The 9,126-nt window shown below is 41.7% G+C and overlaps 1 protein-coding gene and 1 long non-coding RNA gene across 28 annotated transcripts in view; both read right to left on the reverse strand.

The window, feature by feature from the left end:
- NRXN3 (neurexin 3) overlaps positions 1-9,126 on the reverse strand; it is a 1,019,675-nt gene that overhangs the window by 605,570 nt on the left and 404,979 nt on the right. The gene's annotated exons all lie outside the window — the stretch shown is intronic.
- The window catches only part of LOC308067069, a 53,333-nt gene that overhangs the window by 4,946 nt on the left and 39,261 nt on the right, over positions 1-9,126 (reverse strand). Inside the window, exon 2 of the long non-coding RNA XR_013929438.1 lies at positions 440-9,057. This is a non-coding gene — a long non-coding RNA (uncharacterized lncRNA). The remainder of the gene's footprint in view (positions 1-439; positions 9,058-9,126) is intronic.

A 9,126-nucleotide genomic window follows, 5' to 3' on the forward strand; every position in this document is an offset into this window, starting at 1 on the left:
TAACCACATTCCACTTGTCAGAAGGGACACTGTGGGGTGGATCATCCTGGGTGGCTTGCACATCTTTAATTTCTAAAGGACATATTCCTCAGCTTTTGTTTTCCAAATTCCAAAAATGGCTTAGCAAGGAACTTTGCACTAAAACCTTACATACAGATTGATTAAGTATATTAAAACAACAAAAAAGTTAAAGGCCTTAAAACTGCAGAAGTGCGAATTTAGATAAGGTAGAAAGAAAGAGCCACTTAAAATTAAATGTAATTTTGAAGAGGAAGTACTAATTGAAAGAGTTATGAAAGGACAAAAAAACCCAAAACAAAACTAAAAGCCAGATTAAATAATACTTCCAGTGAAGCATCACAGTACAAAAAGTCTCCTGTAGTTTCAGCACAAGTCTGCCCCCCGCCACCCCCCCCCAACCATAAGCCCTCAGATTTACAGATGGGGAATGCAGAAGGGGAAGTGACAGTATTGGGAAGGAGCACTACTTTACCCATTAGCAGCATACCTTTTCACAGAAATATCTAGGTTAGAAGGGACTTCTTGAGCTCATCTAGTCCAACAGCTGTGCTTGAAGCATGGTGACTTAGAGCCGGTTGCCCAGATGGGTGTCCAGTCAGGTTTTTCAGAGCTCCAAAGGTGGAAATGCCACAATCTCTCTGGGCAACCTATTTCCACATTTGAACACTCCCACAATGAGAAGAGAAAAAAAAATGAAAGGGGGGGGGGGAAAGAAGTGGTTTTGTTTGTCTGCTTTTTCACTTGGTGTTCACGTGGAAGTTTTCAAATTTTTAGTCACTGGGCACTGCTGAAAAAAAGCCTAGCTCAGACTTCTTTACTCGCTCCTGAATCCACCTCTCAGGCTCTTCTTCCTTCGCCCTGCTACTTCCCCAAATCATGCCCAAGATCACTTAGGAGGTCCTTCCTAATCTCTGCAAGCCTCCTGCTGCTTTTGTTTCATTTCCTACTTGTTGGGATAGACCCTCCTTGAGCTTGGAGGAGGTGATTTTTAATATCCACCAGCTCTCCTACACCCCCTCTTCTCTTCAGTGCTGCATCCCATGGGATTTTTCCATGCAAATCTCCGAAGCAGCTGAAGTCTTCCCTCCTCAAGTTCAGGGTTGCGGTCCTGCTTTTTGCTCTGCTCCTTCCACTTAGGATCCTGAACTGCATCAATTCATAGTCAGTGCAGCCAAGTCTGCCTCCAACTTTCACATCCACACAGAGTTCTGCCTTGTTTCTAAGTATCAGGTCCAGTAGAGCACCCTTCCTTGTGGGTCCTTGATCATCTATATCAGGAAGTTGTCATCAACGCACTCAAGAAATCTCCTTGAGCCATACTGTAGCACCCTTTCAAAAGATGTGGTGGTTAATGTTCTCCAAGGACCACGGCCTGTGAGTGTAAGGCTTCTTCCAGTTATTTGAAGGCAGCCTCATCTGTATCTTCCCAATCAGAAAGTCAGTAACAGATACCCACTGCACCACCACCCATGTCCTTCTGCCCACCAATCTTCACCCATAAAGTCTTGGCTGAGTCCTGACCAGCCCCAAGACAGACCCTCATGCATAACAGCTGTTCTCTCACAGAGAGCAATTCCCTTTCCTTGCCTTCCCAGCCTGTCCTACTTACAAAAGCTGTACCTTGCTATTATAGCACTCCATCATGTAAGCCATCCCAGCATGCCTCTGCAATCCCAGTGCGGTCACAGCCCTGTAACTGCACACAAACTTCTAACTCTTCCCTTTGGTCTCAAGCAAATGTGCGGCATAACTTAAGTTCTGCCCACCTTCCCAAGAAGTTGCAAGACACTGCCCTATAAGCCACCAAGTGCAACAAGCACGCTAATAACTCAATGACTTCCGCCTAATTACACAAGAAATATTCCCTTTCACCAGCTATTAGCTCAGCCAGAAACATATCAATAAAGAGAATTAGCATGGTACAGTACTGGTGGTTGCTAGGATCTATAAATAGAGGAACCTGACAAGTTTCAGAAGGGAAAAAAAGAGGCAATAAGACGAAATGATGACATGAAGAAAGATGAGACCTAAAGCTCAGCAAAAAAGTGATAACATAAAATATACCCCACAGTCAGATATGTGTGAGGAAAGCAGATAAAATATTTGGTTTATGCAACAGATGTGGCAAGATGTTAAAATAGTTAGGGAAGTATTCTTCCTCCTTCTAACAAACAAAAAAAAATCGTACAGATTTGGATGGGTGTTTGTATGTGCCTCTGGTGGAAGAGAATCAGAAAATCATGGCATGTGAGAAGAGCTTCTGTTGCCCTCTGCAACAGCAGACCTCTGACTTTTTCCTCCAAAGAACACTGAAGACAATGGATTAAAAGACAAAATAAAAATTGTGAACTTAAACAGGATAGCTAGATTCTTCTCTCACAGCAGATGGTGAATGGGTTATAAATAACCTCTCTTCTACACACAATTTTAATTAAAATTTAAAAAAAGATAAAAAGTTGTGTTTGATTGTTACAGTCTACAGTATTATTTAATTGTACCCTCTTATTGCCCAATGCCTGTTGTCAGCTCCAGGCAGCTTGCCTAGGAAACGGCTGATGCACAGCATCACTAGCTGTACATCAGAAGACTTTTCTCAAAATAGAAAGTTTAGCTTTGCTTATCAAAATTTTTCCCCTCTCACTTCCAAGGTTATGCTTAGGCTGCAGTTTATGCTGCGATCATCGCATCACTCTCATGACCACTGTCACAAGGACTGGTAATAATCTGGCGTAAGCAGAAGGCTGCTCAGTATAGACCAACCATGCGCAGGTGCCTGCCTTGCTACTTGGGAGCATTCTGGAACCTATGCTAAGTTCCTGCTGCTGTAGAAATATCCTGCCATGCCTACCCATATTGGTTTGCCAGCAAGATCCAAGTTAACCTGGAATAAGCTAGTCTAAATCTATCTTGGGAACCCCAGGAAATACACATCTATGTGGGCTGGGGGGGGTCGTCTTTGCCTCTCAGCAGCTACTGAGCTTCGCTACCCCTGTTATTTTCATAGCAGCTGCTACAAAGGTAGCACCTTGGCAGTACAGCCCCACAGCTCTACTACTAATCTGCAAGGCATTTTCTATGCGGTCTATGTGCTTCCTTAGGTGGTCTTCAAGGGTTTGAGGTGGAGAAAGGCATCCTGCTGCAGCAGGGGCTCCACAGCTTTCCTCGGGCTACCAGCACACCGTCTGAAGGCTCAGCACTGGTGTACCCCAGCTTCTTCCCTGTAAGAGGAGCAGCATTATCTTACTAACTTAGTTTCTAACGTGACCAAGATGCAGAAATATTTTTGTAAGCCAGCCTGGAGTTCTGTACTTCAAGGCACACTGAAGTCAGCCCAGATTACTCTCAGATAATAAGCTTCCCCTTTGTGTGAGCAGCAGCCAGCACAGACCTCACATTTCTGCTCTGCAAGTACAAGTTTCAGTTAACGAGCTAAAAGATATGCTCTATTAATTATGAATAATGTACAGCCAAGGACTTACAGCTGAGCTGCCCAAGACCAGTACACACATGAAAGACCTCTCCAGCACTTACACACCATGGTGCTTATAGAATTGCAGTAGTAAAACCCCTGAATTGTTGCCATGAGAAGACCAATTTTGGTTTCTGTTGAAGTTCACCACAGCAGTAATACAGCGGTATGGCAGACTAGAGGGAAAGGCTCCTGTTGTTTTTGAACTTTCAAGTGATCATCAGTATTAATGTTTCTTATAGATGGCACGCGCATGCATAAGGAGTTGAATTATGACTTAATGTAGCTGAATTATTTTTGTCTCTTCAGAAAGAAAAAAAAAGTTATTTTCTTTAAGTGCAAACAATCTGTAGAGAAAAATAAGTGTAACGATACGATTAATGCCTTCCACTTCACTCTCGCCTATGTTTTCCTCCTGTTAAGTGCCACCGCCCTGCCCGTTAGAGATGCGTCACAAAGCGCCAGGCTCGCCTCGAGCGCGCACGGGGGCTGTGTCACTAGATGGAGCTCGTCACCTGCCAAAGCCACCACACATCCCAGGACTGTAAGAAAGGAGCTGGAGAAACAACCTAAATCAACGGAATTTATATTCAGACAAGCTATTTAGATTGTTTGCTCTCTCGTTTCTCTCTCTCTCTCTTTTTTTTTTTTTTTTTTTTTAACGGTTCCATATGTTCTTAACAATAAATCACAGCAGATTGATAGGACGCAGGGAAAGCAAATGGAGGCACAAAGGTAAGGAGCCTTCTCTCTTCTCACTCCAGTTTATGCATATAATCCCCACAGCTGACTGATCCCCATGCAAAGGAATTTATGCCTTAACTGCTTGTTTCTGAGGTTAATCTTTTCCACTGAGGTAAATCCAAGTTATAATTCCTAATTTATTAGATGAAAGAACTGAAATCTAGAAAGCTCAGGGCTAAATATCAAAATTTGAATCCATTTTTGAGAGCAGTTCTATAGTTGCAGTATATACTCAATACCTTCCAAGCCTGAGCTGGAATTACAAAATGCTCAGGTCCTATGAAAATTAAACCTCAGTAGGCCACATCTCCAAACGAATGTACAAACTCCCATCAATTTCACTAGCAACCCAATGACTACAGCCTTTGAAGATACACACCCAAAGGATCTGCCCCAGCTTTATAGCTTTGCTAGTCTTGGGAAAAGACCTAGGTTTCTAGTCCTTTGCCTAAGTCAAAAAAGGACTTCTTAGTATTAACAATGGTAAATGGCTCCAGAAACGATTCCAAACTACTCAAGTTAAAAAGACCAGGATATAGCGTAGTAAGACATGTAGAAACGAGGGACTCATCACCCCTCTAACATGTTCTTTCAGTGGGAGGGTGGAGAAAAATGCACAGCTGAAAAGGGGCTTTGGTGCTATCCTGAACTGCAAAGAAACAGAAGTGCTGAGGGTAGAGAGGTTTCTAAAAGAAGACAACTCTGCTTAACAAGTTGATGCCATCAGAAAGGTTTGCAGGCAACAGCATTTAGTGGTTAATGGACAGCTTTCCAAATGCTCACGTGGCCTCACTCACAGTTTGCACGTACAAGTGTCTTACAGCTGCTTAAAGAGCAGCAGAAAGGGCACACAGTGCAAGAAGGCTGCGATATTTCTACTGCCCGTGGCAGCAAAACATTCCCCAAATGTGTAACCCATGGCACTTGAGACATAGGTGACCCTTCTCAAAATCTGACAGCCAGATCAGAGATGATATTTCAGATAGAACTGGCTTAAGCAAATTGGATAAGAAAGGTGAACAAAACCCCAGAATCATGCCATAGTGGACTCTTCATTTGATCCAGTAAGTCTGCTCACAGTACCCTGTGCCTAAGAGCAACCAAAACAAACAGTCCTGATGCAGGTTCAAAGGAAAGTCACTATCAGCAAACACAGAGGAACCTGTGTATGCTGAGAAACATCTTCCAAGTCCCTAGGATGCAAAGGCTCACATAAAAATTAAATGAGTGCAAGTCTCATATCTCCCCTATGTATATTCTATTCTATGAAGAGAAAATTATAACCTAATCCTAGATGCACTTTTATCCAGATGAATTTTCTATTAAAGAGCTGCAGTTAAGCTCTTTGCCTTGATACTATCTTGCAGTAATGAGTTTCACTGCTTAGTTATGAAACACGACAACAGTATTTTATTTTATCAATTACTGTTGAATCTGCTGCCTTTCATTTTTAGTTCCATGTTTTGGGTTCTTCTATTGCTTCAAGAGAAAAACAGCACCCCATGCAACTTCTCAGAACCATTTACTACTTTGAGTAGCTCTGTCACTGTCTGCCACTCACACCCTATCTAATTGATATATTCTCAGTCTCTCCTAGGAGTATAACATTGTTGCCAACCTTTTACCATCACTTGTTTCTGAAAGACAAGATTATCATGCCACAAGGAATTTTCCTATTGTAGCTAAGTTTTACTTGAACAGGTAAATATATTTAGAAGCACAAAATACTGAAGATGAAAAAGAGGAAGACTGGTTGCGTCAAATAGAAGGCAATGCCTCACTGCAGTGAGTAAAAAACTACAATAAAATGTTTAGCGTAGTGAGTCTGTATCATATATACAGTTAGCAAACAAGCTCTAATTCATTTAATGGAGTATTCTATTGTTGACCGTGATCATTGCCAGAGGCAATAGCATAGCTATAGGAAGAGCAAGAGCAGCACACTGTTCTCTACATCAGGTCTCTTTCCAACATTTTCGTTGTTAGAGGTTGACTATGAAATATGAAGCATAATACTCCCCTCAAACCTCTATGACAAACAGTGAAATTAAATGTAATCATCTATACAGAAGATTGATGATTTCAAACCTCAATAAATTCTCAACCTGAATTATTACAACAGCTTAATCAATTGTTCGAAAATATTTTTTTATTATTAATAATTTTTCATTTCCTATCCTTCCATTTTTACGAGGATTTTGTTAGGGTTTTTACTGGGTTGTAAACCTACATTTCCTGCATCATTCATTATTTTAAATACTTTGGTCCTTGCTTACTTTCTGCTGAAAAACAGTTAGTCTTAAAATTTAAAAAGTTTTCACATCCTATCTTCACACAGTTCTACAATATGAAATGTCTTGCTTTAGCTAGAAACATAATCTCAGGTCTTCAGAAACTAAGTATTTGTAGAAGCAAGTAAGTCCATAGAAACTAGAGGTGTCAAGTAGCTCTAAAATTACAGAGAATACTCTCCTCTCAAAGTAAGAATTCACAGCGGAAATTTGTTCTTCTGCAACTAACTAGAACAAAGAAACTAGCCTTTAAAAAAAATAATGAAAAGGAATATTATGCTTTTAAATGCCTTGCATGTGCCAGACCCTGCGAGTTTTAACATCAAAGCCTGAATTGTTGTGCATATTTGTACCTAATAACTAGATGGAGACTTCAAGTGGATTTTGCCCCTATCTTTTCTCTTCCCATGTTTAAACAGAAACCTGTAAAGCTCTTCCAAAGAGCAACTCCGATTACTCCGGCCTCCAATGGATCTTTTTCCCTTTCCATTTCTTATCCTCAAGGGGAATAAAGGGCAGAGAATAAAAAGGCCTTTCTTGTCTTTTGTTTCAATTGGAAAAAACATTAAAAAGAGACCGTGGAGTGCTGTGAAATGGAGAGAAAAATAAATAAATAAAAATTGAAGAGAGGCAGTAAAAAAAACCCTGCAGCTCTGTTGGCAACTATCCAGCATTAACACATTCAGGAACTAGGAAAATTAAAAATTAAGTAATATTTGGGTATTACTGATTTTTAGCCTATTGTTTTCTTTCTCCAATAGCCTTTTGCCTCACTTTATTCCAGAGGCACAAGAGGGGGAAAATCCATTCTGTAAGTCACCAGACGATTTCTAGACTAAGTTCTCAGCCCTCAGCCTGCATCGGGAGTTGCATTTGACAGCTCGCCACCGCTACACATCAAGATCTCTAGTAGCAAAGAGCGCAGGGAGGAGTCCCTGACCAACTCATCCTGCAGCACATTACTCCTCTTTCAGAAAACAGATCCATTTAGATGAGAAGGACACTATAAACTCAACTACTTGAAACCTAAGCTACAAGTCTAGGTAAAAGCTTTATTTCCATCTCCAAGACAGCTACATTCACCCTGAACAGATATCACTAGTCATCTAAATGAATTTCAAAGCAGTTATACTTCATTGGTTAAATAAAATACATTTCACATACTACTGAACTCCATCCAACTCCTAAGTGAAGCATAATGCAACACTGTAGCACAAGATAGCAAGTAAAGGTTGTTACTAAGGGTAGGTGAAGAAGGGAAACTTCTAAGTTTGGAGATAAGTGATACCACTTATTGTTCCCATCCTCAACAAATTCCAGTGAACAGAGCCAGCTTTGCTTTCTCAAGCCACACAGGTAGCTATTGAATCAGAGGACAGCCACACAGTGTATCAGCATCACAACAGCACTGTTGTTTCAAGTATACACCTTATGAAATCATATTAAAAATATCCTTAAAAATATGAGGTGGTTTTACTACCCAGGTATCTGCAGTATCCTCAACAACCATGTGTTCATCTCGGCAGCAATTAGCCCTACTAAATATTTATCTCCCCGTCCTGGTTTGCCAGGTCCATGCAATTTTACTTAGCACAACATACAGTTGCCTAAGCACGTGTCTTGCAGTGCTTGGAATACATCAACATTATCCGAGATACCTGCACAAGTCTGGCAACTATGACAAAGAATGTGAGGGAAAGTCACACTGTTCCGGAGCACCAACACAAGGCCAAGCAGGCTACCAAAGGATATCTAAACTGACACTGTACTCTGCTCTACAGTCAGTTGAATACCAGCCCTACTCAGCTACCCCAGCCCAACAGTTTGGAGGGGCTGGAGACAGCCTGCACCCCCTCTAGGCTCCAGCTGGCAGCACTTTTCCCAACAGGGCACAGTGAGGAAAACTGCTGCTGCATGAGTGAGGTGACCAGGCTTTGGGAAAGCAGCTCACGCACAAGGGGACAGTCCAAGGAGACCACTAGTGTCAACTTGCTGTTGAGAGAGGGAACCCTAGAAGAGATGAGTGGGATCCTCTCATCCATACTTCATTCTGGGAAAGTACCATCCCAGCAACAGGTTTCCAACACATGTAATCAGCTGGGGCCCAGGACAACTGGCCTAGGGCTGAAAGAGACAATTCTCATCCAGGCCACCACTCCAGACTCTGGTGACATAATTTAACTTGATGGTAGTACAAAGGGTTTTAGCACTAGTAGTATGAAACACTAAAACCACATGTTCTCACAGCTGAACAGAAAGCAGTCAGCCACAGCAGCAGCTTTCACCAGCAGCCCTACAATTCACAAGAAATGCAAGTCTTGAAGCATCTCAGCCATGCTCAGACTACCCAGTCTAACAAGATCACAACTCCAGTAGGAAGACCTATAGATAATTTAATGGGTAAAAACATGCAGGTTCCCCCTCTGAATGACTGGCTTGGAAGCAATCACAGCGAATTTCAATACTGCCACACCCACACACTCAGAATAAGACTTACAAAACCTCAGGCCAAATTAGTGCATCTGGTTCCAACTCACACCTTCGGTATCTAGCAGAATTCACTATTTTTCTTCAGGCCAAATTAGTGCATCTGGTTCCAAC

The sequence above is a fragment of the Falco punctatus genome, assembly GCF_963210335.1.
Source record: "Falco punctatus genome assembly, chromosome: 7".
Classification (NCBI taxonomy): Eukaryota; Metazoa; Chordata; class Aves; order Falconiformes; family Falconidae; genus Falco; species Falco punctatus.